General features: G+C 39.4%; 1 pseudogene; it reads left to right on the plus strand.

Moving 5' to 3' along the window:
• The first annotated feature begins 6,045 nt into the window (after window positions 1-6,045).
• LOC109064280 overlaps window positions 6,046-20,566 on the plus strand; it is a 43,292-nt pseudogene continuing 28,771 nt past the window's right edge.

Raw genomic sequence — 20,566 nt, forward strand, 5'->3', positions numbered from 1 at the left:
TCAAATTGGTATATTTTGCCGATCTGCGAAGAAATATAGAGCTGAGTATCATCAGCATAACAGTGAAAACAATACCATGTTTCCTGATGATATCTCCCAAGGGTAACATGTAAATCGTGAAGAGTAACGGCCCTAGTACTGAGCCTTGAGGTACTCCATACTGCACTTGTGATCATAGCATTATTTGTAGCTACTTTTTTTATTGTATGGTGATGTTAATTTTATAGATAACTAGAGAATAAAGAATTTACTGCAGTTGATTTGGTTCAAGTTACTGTCATAAACATACCTTTCTTGCGCTTAGAAGAAAATAAAATCCATTGTAAAAGTGAAACTAAATTCAAGGTGGCAAATATTGCTGTTTAAAAAGTTTTTCAAAATGACACAGTCCCTTATTTTGAAAGCTAGGTGTATGTGCGTATATGAAAATGCTGTGGCAATAGTAATGTAGTCAGGGATTTTCAGTGCTCTCTCTCACCTGCTGCTCCTCTGCGAACAGCCTGCAGTGAAGACACACAGTTAGATGATGAGATGAGAGTGATGAATATGACAGATCAAGAGCTGCTGTGCTGTGTGGGTATATATGAGAGAGACAGAGAGAATGAATCCTCTCATCACTGCACCTTTCCCTCTGCTAATGTTCATGTGTATGTCAGGCAGAGTCAGAGAGAAAGAAAGAGTTGAGAGCACAGGAGATTGAGCAGGGCTCCAGTGATTGGTCTGAATCAGAGGCCTGTGGCAGGCGTGTGGAATGTGTGATCACTTATAGCAGACGTGATCATTTACTGCCTTTCTGAGTGTGTAAGAGAAATGCCACCTCTCATAACAGCCGTGCTGTATGCTTCCATCCATATTTAACAACATCTTTGTTTTTTTTTTCCATGACAACAGATATCTATTTAATAACAATATTATTAAAATGATAGCAACAGTAGACTATAATAGACCAAACACCAGTATGTAAAAGAAAAGAAAATTTGAGTAAATAAGTCAAAACGTATGCATATACTAATGTCTAATCTAAAACATTCTAATATGCTGATTTGGTGCTCAAGAAATATTTCTTATTATCGGTGTTAAAAACAGTTTGGAGAAACCATGATACATTTTGTTTTCAGGATTCTTTGATGAAAGTAAAAGCTCAAAAGATCAGCATTTATTTGAAATAGAAACCTTTTGTTAAATGTCTTTCCAGTTAATTTTTGATCAGTTTATGTGTCCTTGCTTAATAGAATGATTAACTTATTAAAGAAAAACAAAAACATACATTTGAACACTTGTTGAAGAGTGTTGAACCACAACCAAACAATGAGAAGTTTAAGTCACATTTTATACATTGATCAGTAATGTTGGGATTAAAGTTATATTAATATTTCAAGAGTTATATGCACCCTGATAATCCACTTATATTGTAATAGCTTAAAGCTCATATTAACTGTCTGGGTTTGGGGATTTAAACAGGTTCTCTGCAATTCATCTGTGGATATATCCTGTTATATTCTGATATATGTTTTAATGCTTTCTTTGATTATGATAATCCAAAATTTGTCAGCTTGTCAGCAGAGGAGCTCTTCACAGGTCATTTATTCGTATACTATAACATGCAGAAATGCAGAGCATACTAACATTATTTCTTCTTTCTCAACCATCATCATTCACATTTATTGTGCTGTATTTTTATGGTGGCTTCGGGGCAAAACACCAAGTGCTCATAAGTGCACTTAAACTTGATTAAAGCTGTGTTATGATTCAGAGGGTTTTTATGTCTTATTCTCTACACAGGGGATATATCATATCATATGTTATATATTTCTTTATATATTCTTTTTAATTATATTATACTAATATGATATTATATATTATATTATAAAACATATTTAAATAGAACATACTGTAATCTAGTTTGGATTCAGTAAGGTTTTTTTTTTAATTGAATTAATACTTTTTTTCAACAAGGTTGCATTAAATTGATCAAACGTGGCAGTAAAGACATTTATAATGTTACAAATATATCAATTTCAAATAAATACTGTTCTTTTGAAATTTTATTAATCAAACAATCCATAAAAAAATACCACAACTGTTTTCAACAGCAATAACAATGAGAAAAGTTTTAAGCAAATTAGAATGATTTCTGAAAGATCATGTGACACTGAAGACTGGAGAAATGGCTGCTGACAATTCAGCTTTACCATCACAGGAATTAAATTAGTAAAATAGAAAACATTTATTTCAATAAATTTTTTCACAATATTTACTGTATTTTTGATCAAATAAATGTAGTCATTTGCCAACATTTTTTTTTTTACTGAGCCCAAACTAGTTCTAAACATTTAGTTACTACTACTACATATACCTAGTTCTAGTAACTAATTTAAATGTTAATAATATTTAATCTAGTTTTTACAGAAAGTTTAAATTCTACTGTGCATGAGAGAATGTGTTTTTGTCTGTGTCCTCTGACCTGTTGATCTCATTCGTAAAAATGTTCATGATATGCAACTGTGAATTCAACTAATATCAGCCATTACAGACAAAATGGCTCACCTCAGCCATAAATGCTCTTGGACTTCACTTGTGTGTGTGTGTGTGTGTGTGTGTGTGTGTGTGTGTGTGTGTGTGTGTGTGTGTGTGTGTGTGTGTGTGTGTGTGTGTGTGTGTGTGTGTGTGTGTGTGTGTGTGTGTGTGTGTGTGTGTGTGTGTGTGTGTAAAATGTTTTTCCTCAAGCGCTGATTCAGTGATGTGTGTCGAATGCTATATGTGTCTGTCATGTTGCCTGGACTCAGAAAAAGACAGATTATTCCTCTGAGTGTGTGGCAGTAGGTGCCGCAGGCGAGAGATTGTGCCTCGTTTCATACTGTCGCTCTGGAGGTCAGGTGGCCCACGACTGTCACTCACCTCTACTTATTCTGTCCTCCTCTCTGGAACTCTCTTCTCCTTTGCTTCACTCCTGCCTTTCTTCTTTCTCTCTTTCTTCAGTAATGCACTACAAATAAAACTCACTCTCTCCCATCAGCCCTGTGCTCCCTCTCAGCCTTTTTCCTCCCTCTAAGAGAAAGAAAGATTGTGAAGATGTTATTTTAATGTATTTACACTTATCCTTTTCTATTTTTTATTTTTTATTCCACCTTTGTGCCCTTCACAAACTAACATTGCTGTCCTGGATGTGCAAAGTGTGTGTAGAGTGCTTCTCCATGGCTCATGTGCACACACTCTGCATGCAGGGGCATCGGTTAGAGCTCGGAGAGATAGAGAGGCAAAGACAAACAGAGATGAATGACACACACCCCTGCGGCTTCAGTCTGAGAAATCAAGAGATGTGTGACATGTTCCGTGCCTGTGAGAGTGTAAAATATACCATGTGTCTTTCCTGTAGGTTTGTATGCTTGTGTTAATATATTTGAGTGTGTGTTTGTGCGTGAGCCGGCAGTCACTGTTCATCCCCACAGTGAGGCTATAGCTCCACCGTTGGCATGGAGACGGCTGCGACAGCGCGTGAGGCTGCTGCCATGGCAACATAGTATGCCAAGGAGGGGGGTCGAGAGCCACTGCTGTTCACTTTGTCCTCTCTTTTGTTTGCTTCATACATCTAGCTGTGTGTGCGCGAGATAGAAGGGGATGTGTGATATTTTGTCGAAATTATTAACAGGCTGATCCTTGAGCTCTTTGTATTACTTTCCTCTATTTCACTTGTATTGTGACAGTGCCTTTTATAAATATGCTTTGGGTCCATGTTCAGGTTTGGCTGAACTTATGAGGGTCAAATTTTTGAAAATGTCTTCATAAATATAGTAAACCCTATAAAAAAAAAAACAGGCATTTGAAGCAGTGCTCAATGTTTAAAATGCTCATTAATCAGCTAGTATATATAAATTATAATAGTAATAATTAAATCATTAATAATAATTAAATTTGAAATACTGAATGTATTTCAGGGTTCTCACTTGTAATAAATCCAGTGAATTTACATGATGTTTCCACTCATTTAAGTTAAGGTTTTTTATTTTATTTACAAATAGCAATTCCTGCCCAATAAAATATAACTAGAAAAAAAAATTCTCTGTATAGAAATTGTCATTACTTTTAACACTTGTGAAAATTCCCTCATAGCAGGTTTCTGTGAGTACCCTAGTTCTTGAATAAAAATGGCAGTTGTTGAAAAAACAAATTAAAATAAAAAATGTCTAGATTTTTAGTGTTTTTAATGTTTTAGCTTATTTTTATTTTTAACTATTGTAATTAATTTTAAGCATTTTTTGGCACCCTTGAAAGTGTTGTGAGGCCTGCTAGTGGGTCCCTGCCCACTGGTTGAGAACCACTCGTCTATGAGATGTTTTTACAAATATATCTTCTGAACTGTGTGCGTGTTTGTGTGTGTATTCAGGGGAACAGATGATGTGTTCCAGGCTCTGGAGGATAACCAGGTGACACTCTCTGTAATGAAAGCATCTCGTCTCGTCAAAGCATTTGAAAAGGAAGTTGACCACTGGGAACGTAGTCTGTCTCTGGTGCTGGAAGTCATTAAAATGATCCTCACTGTACAAAGACAATGAATGTATCTAGAGGTACGCACACACACAGCACTTCCTACAGTTTTATACAGCACATAACTCATCCAAATGCTTCTCTTATGCTTTAAAAGTCTACGGTAACATTTTCCAGGCATATGCTGTACACAACACACTCCTGACCTTCCTCACACCCGGCTCTCTCTTAATAAACCCCAGTCACAATCCACTGTGTTAGATCACACAGGGGTCTGCTCTCTACATGTGATGCACAAACTCACTGTAAAAGATTAGCGTCTCATATACATACACATAGCGGAGTTCAGAGTCACACATCTGTTCTCTCGTAGCTGATGAGGAGGGTAAACAGTGGCTGTCAGCTTAGATTTCCTGTGTGTATGAGTGTTTGTAAACACACCTGTGATGGCTCCAACCAAGCACCAAACTGTCTTATCTTCCCTTCTGTGCTATTCTTTATTTTTGTCGTCCGCTACCACATTCTTTGTTTTTTTCTTTGTTTAGAATATCTTTCTGGCAGATGACATACGTAATCCGTTGGTTCGTGAAACGGCTGAATTTGATGACGTCAACTCCAGTTGGAAAATCATCATGGACCCACGCAACAAGGACAAAAATGCTCTCAGAGGAACACACCATCAAGGTAATGAAGGGTTGGTGCCGGAATTCACCACTCTCAGTGACTGTAAAAAAAGCCTTTACTGGAGGAAGTCGGTTCACTTGGCAGAAATCTTGGCAACACCCCTGGGCAGATGGATGAAACGTGTCCAGGTCAGAAAAGAAAAAAAAATCTATTTTGCATTAAAAAAAAAAACTGAGGTCTGTTAACTATTAAGATTTTTTGCATTGCAAATGTCAATGAAAGAAGCAATAAAGGACACATCCTTTTTTCTGTTGTCTCAGGTCTTCTAGAGAAGCTCTCAGAAATGAACACTAAGTTAGAAGAGATTCAGAAGTCTCTGGACATATACCTGGAGACCAAATGGCAGATCTTTCCTTGATTTTACTTTCTGTCTCACAATGACCTCCTGGAGATCCTGGGCCAGTCACGCAACCCTGAAGCTGTTCAGCCACACTTCAAGAGTCAAAATCAAAAGTCTCCGTATCAATAAGGTTTATATGCACCAAAATCTTAGACTGAATTAATGTTATTGCAGTAGTTCTAAATCCTGGTCCTGGGGACCCCTGCTCTGGAACATTTTGTAAGTCTCCCTTATTTGACACGTGTGTGTGTGTGTGTGTGTGTGTGTGTGTGTGTGTGTGTGTGTGTGTGTGTGTGTGTGTGTGTGTGTGTGTGTGTATGTGTGTAGACTGGGATGAATAACAACAAGTCGGAGGCCAGTGGAATGTTCTCAGCTGATGGGGAGTTTGTTGACTTCACTCATCTCGTTCTTCTGGAGGGGCCAGTGGAGGTGTGTTTCCAACCTACAGTCCAACACAGCCTTTCTTGACAAATGCACTCTCCGTTGAGCTTCTCGTCTTGTATGTGTAAGCATGGTTGTGTGATGTCGAGCAAACCATGCACTGGACTCTAAATGACTGTCTGAAGAAGATGCCAGGGAAGAGGGGCAAATGGGTACAAGACTGGCCAGGACAGGTGAGTGTGTGTGTCTGTGTGCATGCAGTAATTCCACTTCAAAATGTGCTTTGCTTGTCTTTACAGATGTTGATCACAGCCAGCCAAATGCAGTGGACCACAGATGTCACCAGAGCACTCATGACCAGCAAAGAGAGAGCAGATAAAGCTGCCGTTAAATCACTTAAAAAGAAACAGGTGAGAACAGCTTAGCAGTTACAGATTTGGGCTGATCCAAAGGTCACTGGTTTAAACACCAGAAAGGCCAATTTATGAATTAAGTCGAATTGTGCTGCCATTGTCCTCTTGGGAGAGAGAGTTAGGCACAGTAAAGCTCTGTTGAGTCCAACAATTACCTGTTTGTCCAACCAGTGACGGATAGAAAAATGTTTAAATCCTTTTTGAAAATGCCAAAAAAAAAAAATGGAATTATATTTTGAATTAAATTTTTGTTTTACATTGGATGTGGTGTGAACAGCCTTTATATTTGTTAATAGATGCATCCAGAAAGAATCTGCAGACTTTTCCACCATTTTCTGTCCCAATTTAGATTTGGAAATATGTGGGATTCTCTGGAATGGATTACAACATGTTGTTAAATGAAGCTGAGAATACTACACTCTTGTTAGTAGCTGAAAACAAAATAAAATGAGCCCAGATATTTAATTAACAACCGTGTTAGCAGTGGGGGATTTGTAGAATTTTAGGAATGACAGGTGTTCTGATTTTGCAGAAATCTGCAGAGCTCTCTGTGGAGTTCTGCGGGCACCAATTCAATACGAGTCTGCTAATAACTAGTGGATGAACTCCACATACACTGCTGACTTCACTCAAACCCTTTATGGAAAATGAGTTATTCATTTCATGTGTATTTGTACTTGGAGCACAGGATGCACTAGATACACAAGTTAATTAAGGACGGCAGCTCAAATGAATTTAATCCAATCACATCTTATAAGCCAAAGCCAGTGAGACGCAGAGAATGGCTCAGGCCTGTCTCTGTGTCTTTGAGAGTTAAGATTTAGTCTCAGAGCATGGCTTCTTGGGCTTTAGGAAGGTGGGGATTTACATTACACGTCTCAGCTGATGTTTACTGACTGTGTTTGTAGTAACTGTAGTAAGGTTTGATCTGGAACCCTTGATCCATAAAATTAGTTTGCGTTGTGTTTGAGTGTGTCTGTCTTATAATAATGAATGTTTGGGTTGTGTTGCCCAGGTGTCCATGCTAAGTCAGTACACTGAAGCCATACGAGGGAGCTTATCGAAGATTCTGCGCTTGAAGATGATTTATTTTGCCAGTTACATATCCATCCACTGCAATAAAATATAGTAGTAGATATTCCAGAGGTACTCAGTGCATGAAATCTGGATGTTTTAAATGTCATAAATAATGAAAATTAAAAAATGTCATAAACATTTAAATGTCATGAATATTAAAAAAAACATCAGCATATAAAGAGGAAAGTTCCCCATGGTGGCTTGAATGTAACATCACACCGTCTGAAGTGCATACACTTTTTTTTATTTTTTTTTTTTTTCTATTTGCACATTTTAGAATAAAACATAAAATAAAAAGAGTAAAAAGTAAAGACTGCACAAATTAGGAGTATGAGTATTATGTGTTGACAAAAAATTAACTGATTGAACAAATCAGAAACTTTATTTTAGGTTCTTTATTATAAATTACATCTCTGCTCACTCTCTTTAAGAGAAATTACATCCCTGATTCGCTCAATCATCTTTATGAAGGGCACTCTGCAAAGTCCCTCAATATGCAAAGCACTATATTGACTGCTTTAATTCACTTTCTGGTCAAACTCATTCATTTCAAAAATTTAATATTATTATTATTTTTTTTTTTAGTTTTTTTTTTAGTTTTGCAATGAAATTCATACATCTTATGTTTGTCAATAAAATAAAAAGCTATCAAGCTTTTTAAGAATTAACATTTAAATCAAAAGATCTGATGACCAGCTCCCCCAGTTCATCAGAGAACACACAATAAAAGCCTGTAGTGTTAGACTTACTCTGGAATGAATTTTGCCTGGGTGTCATTGTGCATGTAGAAACATTAACACCACCAGCAAATATAACCTCCATCTGAGATATAATCACCTACACTCTCGTATTATTCCATAACTCTCAGATTACTAGAGATACCAATATTCTGTCCTGTGTGACAGTCAACCCTGCATTTGACTGATGTGATCAGCTAGTTTATAATAATCATTATGGGAACTCTGATGCCGTTATCTGACTTCAGCCATTATCCAAGTCATTATGAGGGAGAGACAGAGATTGTGTCATTAACCTTATCAGTCAAGATCAGTAGAGCACACCTGCACATAGAGGCAGAGAGAGAGGAGCTACAGATGTCTCTTGTGTGATAATAGAACAAAAATGCAAACATTTTCTTCTACTTGAAATTATGCAGCGATTCCTGCTAGGAACTGAAGTGAGGAGTCAATGGCGGATTTCCTGTTGTGAGCCTTCAGAGGCTGCAGAAAATCAGCATAGAATGTGCCTCCAGTGGAATGAAAGGAAGAATATAATCCGGGTTTATTATGTTGAGAGGGTGACATCTTAAACCCACTCAAGGACATGGACAATGTGCTTAAGCCTGTCTCACTGTCTCTTCTCCATGTGTGTATGTGCTTACGGATGCATGTGATTTGAGTGAATGTCAGTGTGTGTGCCAGTGTGTCTATCTCTGTTTCTGTCCTAGCCCTAAGGATTGCTAAAATGTTTTCCCAGAAGTTAACAAAATTTGTGGTGTCCTTTAAGGGTAAAATGGTTTAGAAATAGCCCATAAAACATGATGAGTAGAAATTAATAAATGTGGTCTTTTTCATGCTTGTCTTTTTTTTTTCTTTTTTTTTTTCATAACTTGCCATGGTTGTTACAGGATCATTTTGTCACTTAGCTCTCTGTTTGCTGGAAAACTCAGCCTACAGTGATATCTCATTGGTCCAAATTCACACTCCCCATACCAGCTGCTTCACACCAAGATGGATAACTATAAAGATAACCATAACCATATTAGCATCCACACCAATGTTCTGTTTATTATAAGCATGTGCTGTGGTATGTTATTTGGCACATAAAATGCTTGAGCTGATTAATGTCTGGTGAATTCTGATTGGCCATTAAAATTTCTATCTTTCATCAGCATTCTGAAAATTATTCCATCATTATATCATATTTTAGTGTGTGTACTGTATGCATTACAGACTGTGTGTGTGTTCTCGGTGTAGGTGCTACATGACTCTTACCACAGTGCTTCATCTGCACTGGAGCAGTTCGTCCAAATGCCCTGCTGGAACTGGGAAGACAGAGACAGTTAAAGATCTGGTAAATCTTTGTGCATATACTGTATGTGATTGTGGTCAACTGCTCAGAAGGCCTGGACTTGTTGTTGTATATGTGCATATGTCTCTCTCTCCAGACAGGGGCGTAGGGTTGTTTTGATGAGTTTAACCGTATAAACATTGAGGTGCTGTCCGTGGTCGCTCAGCAGATCCTGTCCATCCTGTCTGCTCTGTCTGCGGGACTCAACAAATTCACCTTTGAGGGGAGACAGATCAACTTGGTCTGGTCTTGTGGGATCTTCATCGCTATGAACCCAGGTGCTCAAACTGCATGTTGTTGTGCTAAGAGCAATAGTTACTTAGAAATGAAAATTCTGTTATTCTTTGCTCACCATTATGTTTTTCCATCACGTCAACTGATTTTCTTTTACGAAACACAAAACAAATATCTTTTCCCATATAGCGAAATTAAATGAGGACTGGGGCTGTCAAACTCCTAAATGAAAAAATCCATCAAAAACCTATCTTAAAAGTAGACTCACATGTTATTTCCCAAGTCTTCGGAAGCCATATGATCACTTTATGTGGAACAAACTGACATGGATTAGGGTTAAGGTTAATTAATGATAATCTTCACCTTCAGTAAGTTTAACCGCTATTACATCACTGCTTCTGATTCACTAACAAATCATTCTGTCCGGTTTTGTAAACTGGATCAATAAATTGACTGAAAGATTTGGCTTGAAACTGTGTAAGAGTGAGTAGATGATGACAGAATTCCAATTTCTGGGTGATCTATCCGTTTAAATATCTTTATAGGGTTGGCAATATGTGCTTTAATCTGTGTTTGAGGTTCTCATCCCCTCAGTTCCTCTTGTTTCTGTGCGTGTATGTTTCTTCTGTAGGCTACGCTTGCTGCACTGAGCTGCCTGATGATTTGAAGTCTATGTTTCAGCCGTTCTTTATGGTAGTGCCAGATTCCACCCTCATAGCTGAGATCACTTTTTTTGAAGGGTTTTTATTTTTGTGAGGTGTACTCTCACGCGTATTTTGTGTGTAAGTTCTTTTAATTCTTTAAGCTTTAAATGGTCACACATCATGATTAACACTAGCGATTTCAAACAAAAAATGAACACTTAAAGGATCTTTTCATTTGAGAATCTCTTCTACTGACAACCTTGAGAGCAAAAGAGAGGCATTCTTTCCCCATGTTAAAGCCTAATTATTAATGGTGAAGTGCCAGTGTCTCATATTCTAGTAATATTCCAGTTCCAGTAAACACTGCCGTGAAATATTATTTAGATTAAAAAAAACTGTTTTATATATTAATATATAATTTATTCCTGTGATGGCAAAGCTGCATTTCCAGCAGCCATTACTCCAGTCTTCAGTATCACATGGTACTTCAGAAATCATTCTAATATGCTGATTTGGTGCTGCTTAATGTGTTTTTGGAAATCCTTTTACTTCAGGATTCTTTGATGAATAGAAGCTTAGAAGAACAGCAATTATTTAATATATATATATATTTGTTTTATTTTTGATTAATTAAATGCATCCTTGCTGAATAAAAGTATAATTTTTTTAAAACAAACAAAACAAAAAAAGTACTGATCCCAAACCTTTGGATGGTAGTGTATATTTTACACAATTCTAGAGTGGTTTCCAGGGTTTTGCAGAGAGGTTGCTAATATGGTGTTCAGAGTGGTTGCTAGGGCATCGCCAAATGGTTTCTCAGGTACTCTGAGAGGTTGCTTGGTGGTTAATGTTTGGGGAAGTCGTGGCCTAGTGGTTAGAGAGTTAGACTCCTAACCCTAAGTTTGTGGTTTGAGTCTTGGGCCGGCAATACCATGACTGAGGTGGCCTTGAGCAAGCCACCGAACCCCCAACTGTTCCCCGGGCGCCGCAGCATAAATGGCTGCCCACTGCTCTGGGTGTGTCTTTGTGTGTGTGTTCAATGCTGTGTGTGTGCACTTTGGATGGGTTAAATGCAGAGTTCAAATTCTGAATATGGGTCACCATACTTGGCTGTATGTCACATCACTTTCACAATTTTCACTTTCACTTTAATTACAAATATATTTAAAAAAAAAGCCCACACCAAGTCTTTATGATTTAGCTATTTTATTGTCCGAAGTCTGATCAATTGGCGCAGTGATAACTCACCTCTCCTCAAAAAGCAGCACGATTTGAGGCATCATGCATATCCGTTCCACTAATTCATCTTTTTTAATTTAGCAAATTCTTTGAGTTCACTGTATACGAATAGAAAACTATTGTTGAAGGAGGAGAGATTGCGAGTCATTTTAGGATATTAGATTCTATTGAAGATGGAAGAGATCAACACAGTTAGGCAAACACAGATGAACTGCCTCACACACACACTTACACACTCCAGGGGGCTGATCCTGCCATAGGATTACCTCCAACACGCAGCAGGCATGCCAATTGTGTGTTTATGCACGCGTTTGCATGAGAGACGTCCGACCGACGTGCATCCAACCCCTTCAAACACACACTCCACAAACACACACCCCTGTGGTTGACCAAATCCCACAAGTTTCCACTGGCTGCATCCCCTCTCTTCCTCCTGCCTGTGTGCTCCAAACGGGAAGTCTCGTTTGTTGATGCCATACACAGGCCGGCGGGCTGGCAGCAGCACAGGCATGGGGAATTGGACTCAGAATTACAAATAATGGACTTGAGATTAAGAGAGCTGGGAAGGGAACCAGCACCGGCCCCAGCCAAGCACAGAATGTCAATGGCAGATTTGATTGTCCCGGCATATTCGGCCCTTATCCAGACACCCCTCTGCATAGTCAATACGGCAAAATCACCGCGTGCTGCAGAGAGAGAACTATTACCTTTGCAAATGAAAGGAAATGGACATATCAATGGCAGGCCATGTTAGAGAGAGAGCAGGAGAGTATTGCCCCGACGCACCGGAGTGTGCAGGTCTTGGTGTTATGAGCCATAACTGACAGCGAGATGACCGTCCACTGTGAGTCCATAGTCTGCTCAGCCTAGCGTGACTCTGGTGCGTGTTTCTGTATGTGCGCTCGCATGAGCATTGGTGTCTGTATAAGTAAGACTGTTAGTGGGCAGTGTGGAAACGGAGCTGACACGGTTACCCTGACTCACACACACTGGCTTCTTCCTTCTGTTACATATTCATGGTATTCATGGGCACACACATACAGTACACTCACCTTCATGCTTCAGCCTTTTTTTGCATTCTGTCACTCTCTCAATAACAGATATACTGTAAATTGCACCCATTGTTATTGACTGACATTATTTTTCATTCAAAAACAATAGTGCTTTCAATTATTGTCTTTCCAATTAAATTTCATGAATTATTGTTGACATGCAGTTGCATTATATACCTTTAACGTGTATCGAAGCAAATTAAGAGCTTCCCACTCCTGGCAAAATCATGTTCCGATTTTTACTTGCCCAGCCAACATTTTTACTTTTTGTTTTTCGCTATGCATTTTAAAAATTGCCAGAAATATTTGTTTTTCATTAAATGTTAAGTTTTCATCATTTTATTTCATTTATTTTTGTCATTTTTTGGAAAACTTGCGGGATTTTAATGACTATAATTTAACTCAATAAATTAATAAACACACATTTGCTGTTAAACAAGGTTTCCCCAAAACGTTTTGTCAGCCAAATCATTTTGACCTAAAATATTTGCTTGAATTGAATATTTCGATAATTTAATAATGGTTCTCTTATGTCACATGACATGAAGGTGAACAAATAAATGTTTCATGGTTTTTAAGTAAGTTACTTTATTTTTATTATTTTATTTTAAATAATTTTTATTTTGTTTTGTTTATTATTATTTTTGTTTCATTATTTAACTAATTATCAACTTTTCATCAACTTACAAATCCACAACAGTTGCCTCAAAAACCTCCCAAAAAATCCTGCTGTAAAACAGTGGCATACAATACAAAACATACTGACTGTGATTTTCTTGCTGTCTCTGACTTTTTTTTATTTTTTATTTCTTGACTTCTGTTCCTTCGTAGATGAAAAAAAATGATGCAATAAAGGTTATTGAATTTGTTCGTTTACAGCCCTCTCACTCCCTTTCGTGCTTTTTCTCTACCTGTCTGCCAGACGTATTACTGTATTTCTGTCAGATATATTGCTGTAACTCTTTTCATGGTTTCTGTTAGATATGGGAGATCAAGGTCACATAATCCATTTTCTTATTCCCATAAGAAATTTCTGTAATGTTAATGTCAACAGGAACTGAAAACCTTTTAGACACTATTACTTTCTTACCACATGTTTCTTGTTTTTATTTTGGAAATTTATTAGTAATATTTTTTTTATCAATCTGATTGTTTGTAAGCAAAAAATAAGCTCTGGGCCTAATTTTTTCTTCACTGTTTATCCATTTTCGCTTGAGAATATTAATGGACTGTGAATGCAGTTTCATGCTAACTGTTCTCATCACATTCTCATTGTATTTGGTTCAAAGGGACATAATAATGCACTTTTAATCTCAGTCTCTTGTTCCCTCTCTCTCTCTCTCTCTCTCTCTCTCTCTCTCTCTCAGGTGTTGGCTAAGAAGGTCTTCTCTCTGTATTCTCTGGCAGTACAGCTATTGTCTAAACAAGACCACTATGACTTTGGCTTGAGGGCTCTCACCTCTCTGCTTCGCTATGCTGGAAAGAAGCGCAGAGCTCGCCCTGACATTGTTGATGAAGAGGTGAGACATACAGACCTGCAGCATCCAATAAATCTAGAAATATTTTTCTTAGAGACCTGCTTTACATGAATACGTCCCAGTGTATGTGCACTGAATTATCTGTGTGTGTGTGTGTGTGTGTGTGTGTGTGTGTGTGTGTGTGTGTGTGGTTTTTTGAGTGTGTGTTGTGTTGTGTGTGTGTGTGTGTGTGTGTGTGTGTGTGTGTGTGTGTGTGAAGAAAGTGCTAATGCTGAGAGGGACATGTCACTTAAATGTGCTCCCCTCTGCCCATGATAAAAAAATGTATCAAAGGGGACAAAACCTTAAAAGAGAAGTTGAAAAGGACTCATAAACCTCATATGAGTGCTTATCTCACCACTCTCTGTCTCTCTTTCTCTTTCTACCTGATTATCATCACCTATGCATAAGGTGCCCCATGTTTATTTAAAGGTTCACACATGTGTAAGTTACGCTTGTTAAAATAAATGTCATTCAGAAGCAGTAAGACTACTGCTCTTGATAGCTGAAGAGCAAGAAGGGTTTCAGATGTATCTGAGACCCATTTCGCAGTTTCCTGCCCATAAATTAAGGTTGACATTTGGTCAAGTGAAGCTGGCCTGCCTTAGCTTTGAAGATGTACTCTGGTGCTGAGCTAATTTAACATAATATTTTTTTCTTCTAACCCTTTGACCTCAGATCCTGCTGATGTCTATGAAGAACATGAACATTGCTAAACTCACCTCCATTGATCTGCCACTGTTTAATGGGATCATCCAGGATCTTTCCCCTGCCATGGAGACGCCCACTATCGACTACTGAAAGGTAGCCTGTCCCACCATGCATCTGGCCTCATAATGGACTCATAAAGCCACTGAAAGTCTCTGTGTATTTGTGTGGATGTGTGCTCTGACTCACAGCTCTTAAAAGCATATTTTTTGTGTGTTTTTGATTACACCTATCCTATTTTTCAGAGAACAGCCCTCACACCGACTCTCTTTTCTCTCTCTCTCACTGAAACACCTTTCAAAAGATCCATTAAAGCCTGAGGATATTTTCCTGCCCTGTCTGTACACAATTCATACAGTCTGCTTCTTTAATACAGATAAAAGCCAATGCAAAGGTGTTAGAGGGAGCTTAGTGGATAAATATCCTGACAAGCACTGCAAAAGTTGCTGTTTTAAAGCCAAGACAGTCTGATCTGTGAGTTGAAGAGTTACAGAGATCCCTGTTTAACTTTGTGCCCTTGTATAATGTGTGCGCCAATAATTCTCATAAAACTCAGGAAGTCCACCTAGAAATGGCTTACTGTTTTCTCTGCGCTCCCTGCTTCACAGTCTGGGCAGGTTCATTTGTCTTAGCTGGTCTCCCATACTGGTCATCCTGGTCTGTTTGCTGGTTGTACAGTAGAGCAATGCTTGACTTCAATGCTTTAAGTGATCTTTCTTCTTGCACAAACTGAACTGTAACTGTAGGTAAGAAGTAGAGAATAATGTAAAGCCAAACTTTTATTAGGTTTATGTGATATATTTGATTCTCAAAATACTTGATAACCATCATCAAGAACTTCAAAACTTGGCTAAGTTGTTTTGCCTGCTTTGATTAATGCATTGTCCAAACACACAATTTACTTTGTAAAAAAAAAAAAAATATGGCAAAAGATTCTGAAAGTCATATGACTTATGGAGTGTTTAAACCTATTCTACTGAATACAGACTGTCTAAGAGAGAAATTTTGTTTCTGAGAAAGTGATTATGGTGTTTTTGTCTCAGGTTTGGAGATATAAGGCAGATACAGGAACATCTGCACAGCTGCCTCTTGCTCCTTCCGCAATCAAATGTGACAAGGACAAAATTGGAGGCACAGTGTGACACACACACACACACACACATATAGTACTGTATTTCTCCTTCTCTGCCTCCATGCATGCCCATCATACAGTGTTTTTATTGCTGTTTTATATTACCCATCCTGCATCTTCATCTCCACCTTACTCCAGCACAAACGCCTCAGACCCGTTCCCTTTATTCCTCCTCTCCATCTGTTTAACGAGGCGAGAGAGAACTTAGAGAGGGAGATTAAATTAACCTGAGAGTTTAGCATGGCTGCTTTAGGGCCTCTGGAGCAGTTCTGTTTGGTGCGACATCACTCAGGGGTGCAGTATCAGCGGGTGTTTTTATTAAGATGGCCGCCCACCTCTTGCCAGTTCATTTGTCTTCAGTGCTTCAGTGGGATTGACCTCCACCGAAGGGATGTTTTTCCAACTTAGAAAGTGTTTATGCAATGTTATGAAGCAATTAGCATATATTTGGTTATAAGTTGTTACTCCATTTTCTTTCTTTTTATCTCTTGCTGAAAGAAGCTATAAAGGATAGAATGGTCTCCAGGTGACCCCCTTCACTGTGACCAAGGTAATTCAACTGTATGAGACCAAAACCCTCCGACACTCCTCGATGATCATGGAGAAGACGGGCAGCGGCAAGACGGTCACATGGAGAACCCTTCAAAATGCCCTTAGCACCCTGCACCACAACGGAGAACCGGGATTCAACCTCATACAAGTGAGACCTCCATCTTTATCTTAACCTCTGTCTCTCCGTCCCTTTCTCTAGATCAATAGCTAGCAGTCTTGCTTTTCATGTTGTCTAAAGGGCAACAGGTCATTGCAAGGTTCCTCAATAACAAAGCAGCTCCGTTAGGTTTATCGAAATGAGTTGTTTCCATTCATGAGTAGTTTTAAGGGCAAAGATCATGCCTCTGAAACAAATGTCTTCGCAGCAGCTGTTCTAGAGCCTAAAAGGCTATGCCAACCTTCTATCCCTCATTACCATGAAAATTAACCGCCGTCAGCAGCAACGCTTATTCAGCACCCGATACATTAACTACCAAGACAACAGAGTTTCACTTAAACACTCTTCGCTGTTTAGAGAACATGTGGCAACAAGGACTTAATACTCCTGACAGACTCTCGGCTCACTCGTGGGTGTTTTGAAAATGATGGCATAGTCAAGACGGCAGCTAACGCTAATTGCCGCCGCTTATGATCTCTTTCTTTTCACAGTTGGTTTGATTATGGCTAAAGGAGCGCCACTCCCCACTGTGCTTTTAACACAGTTGTCTTTTCACCAAGTCTCCTCATGTCTAAAACCGTGTATTTAGTGTTCATGTTTGTTCTGCTCTTTTTTGTTTTCACTTCTGTTGTTTTTCCCCATCTCCTTCTTTGTAACCCTTTTCACGTGTCTCATCCTGATGTGGGTAAAAATAGAAGAGTGGGGTGGGGGTGGGGGGAATATGTGTTTCTCAGGTTTTCCTTCTTTAATGATGTGCCTGGAGTGTGTGTGTGTGTGTGTGTGTGTGTGTGTGTGTGTGTGTGTGTGTGTGTGTGTGTGTGTGTGTGTGTGTGTGCAAGAGAGATGCAGGTGAGGTCTGACAGACTGTTTTATGCTTTGTTGATGTTGTCAAAGTCTCTTTTTTCTCTGTTTAGATGCCATCCAAATTTTCCCCATTGTACTGCAACCTATAACATGTTAGAAATAGTGTACTACTCTTACCGTTTTTGTAGAGTTCATTTCCAGCAGTGCTTTAAAACACCTGGCTGCAATTTTCAAGAAAACCTAAAGAGCTTAATGAATTTATTCAGGTGGGTTTAACTAGAGTTGAAACTAACCTCTGCTGGGAGGCACTATGAGGAGGCACTTTAGTGTTGTCCAAAACCTTAGGGGACATTATCGAGTACACCCTTTCAATCCCACAATGCATAGCAATAACGAGTGTACAACTGATGTATGCTCAAAGGCTACAGAATACCCATAATGCACTGTGAGATTTGCATTGTGCCAGATGGTGGCACCCGCAGCTGAATCATCCATTCTTCCGTTAATTTTACAAAGCACTTGTCAGATATAAATTCATTGTAAATTATTAAATTGTTTAATTAGAGTTTAAAACCACCCTCGCTGGGATTCGAGCCTATCCTGACCTGCCAACAGAGCAACGCAAATTCGCATCACTGCCGCCGAAACCCTCGGCAAAACCAAGCCCGGCAAGAGGTATCTTGACAAGCAAGTCTGGTTCTGGACAAACGTGGTCCAAGAGTCAATTTCCAAGAAGAAGTGTGCTTACAAGCGATGGCGGGTGACCAGGCTCGATGCCGACCAGCAGGAATATCGAATGCGGAAATCTGACTCGACGCGAACGGCATGCGGCTCAGCAGCACCAAGACCGGTCGCCATCTATGCACTGCGTCTCCTCGTCGAGCAACATCGTGAAAAGAACAAGACTGTCCATCTTGCCTTCCTAGATATGGAGAAGGCATTCGCTCATATCCCGCATGACCTGATCTGGTCCCATGGTGTCCCCGAGCCCTACGTCGACTTGGTGAAGATGCTCTACCACCGCACCACCAGTGTCATCCGCTGCGCCGTTGGCACGTCGCCACCATTTGATATCTGTGTTGGCATCCACCAAGGGTCCGCCCGCTTGCCCCTGCTCTTCATCACATGCATGGATGATGACGGCGGGTCTGATCCAACGACCACACCCTTGGACATTGCTGTTCGCTGATGATGTCTGCCTCTCGGAGGAGGCCCGCCAGCAGCTCCAACATCAAACGCAGCAATGGTCGGACTGACTCAACGCGAACGGCATGGGGCTCAGCAGCACCAAGACCGAGTACCTGGAAGCTGGCATGCAGACAGATGGATCCATCGCTATCAACGGCCACACCCTGAAGATAAGTGCCGAATTCAAATATCTCGGCTCGCTGATCTCCGCATATGGCGACTCACTGCCTGATGTCCGAGCGCATGTAAATGCTGCATGGCTCAAAAGGCGGCGTCATGCAGAGCGACGACGACTCAATGGTCAAGACTGCCTCAGCCCACCTGGCAAGCAACCATGAGGAAGGCCCAAAAATAAATGGATGGAGTGCATTCAGGATGATATGCGGACCCACAGCATCATCCCCGACGGATTCAGCCCCTGTAAATGTTAAATTAAACATTTTACATAATGAGGTCAGGTGACAGCATGTTACATCTCACAAATGTGTGTATATTATATATACTACCATTAAAAAGATTTTTTGAAAGAAGTCTCTTTGGCTAACCAAGGCTGAATTTATTTGATCAAAATTACAGTAAAAATAAATTGATACCATTGATAGATCCATTTTTAATAACTGTTTTTTATTTTAATATATTTTTAAATGTTATTGATTCGTGTGATGGCTATATATATATTCAGACTATCCATCTAGTCGGAACATATCAGACATGTTTGATATTTCCAGCTGATTTTAGTTTTCATTTGTCAAGTGTCTCCTAGCAACAAGGCGCATGTCAACTTTAAAGTACTGTGACTGTTACAAAGTCTGTAAGTGTATGATGCCCAGTGTTTTAGAATCTGGACAGATTTTAAAAAGTCATGTATTCCGGCCTTAATATGCTGATTTGATGACCACTGTATGGCACTCACTGAAAGTCATGTGACAAGTGATAACAATCAATGAAACTATTGCATGATATGTTCTATGTCACAATTTTTTCCATTACAAATATTCTTAATTACTGCATTATGTTTCTCATTTTTAGTAAGTATATTGTGCCGTATCCAAAAATGACTACACTAGTATTCCATTCTGAACTTTAGAAAGTGTTTATATACTATTTTTAAAATTGTAGTGAGATTACACTATGTACAGAGTAGTATTCAGAAAGGTAATTTTCCATTCTGAACATAGCCAATTCTCTCTCTCTCCCTCCAGTGTTTTCGCCCTTGTCCCTGTCACTGTCTAATTCTCTGTGGGTTTGGGTACCTGCGGTGACTGTGTGTCTGTGTGGGTTTGGCATCCTGGTGTTAGCATATGAGCGTGTGTGAGTCTAAATCTCTGTTGGTTAACATCTCTGGATAGGTTCTGCCTAGTGTGTGTAATTCTTTATATTTTGGGGGTCCATATTGTTCTCTGCTTTCTCTGTGACTCAGGCTGCCATTTCTATTTGCATCCTCCCTTTCTCTCTCCCTTCTTCCTTCTGTGTCTCCATCTCCGTCTCCTAACTCCTTCATATCTGACTCAACACCCCCCCCCCTCTTTGCATATCTATTTCTGGTGCCTATTTCTATCTCTCCATGCAAACATCACCACCCTGTTTCCTCATTACTTCCACTCCAAATAACACACACACAGCTTGAGTCACCTGTGTATCAAACTCTCATCACTGTATGATTCCACCTCTATTTGATTCCTCTCCTGTAGCTGATTCATTCCCTCCTTCTTTGAACTCTGACCTTTGAACTTTGCTCATGACCCTTTAGGAGTGTCCCCTAAACCCCAAGGCAGTGAGCCTGTGAGAGCTGTATGGAGAATATAACCTCTCCACCAATGAGTGGACAGATGGTGTCCTCTCTTCGCTCATGAGGGTGGCCTGTGCAGGTATGTTTTGTGTTTTGTTTT

Source organism: Cyprinus carpio, chromosome A7 (assembly GCF_018340385.1).
Source record: "Cyprinus carpio isolate SPL01 chromosome A7, ASM1834038v1, whole genome shotgun sequence".
Taxonomy (NCBI): domain Eukaryota; kingdom Metazoa; phylum Chordata; class Actinopteri; order Cypriniformes; family Cyprinidae; genus Cyprinus; species Cyprinus carpio.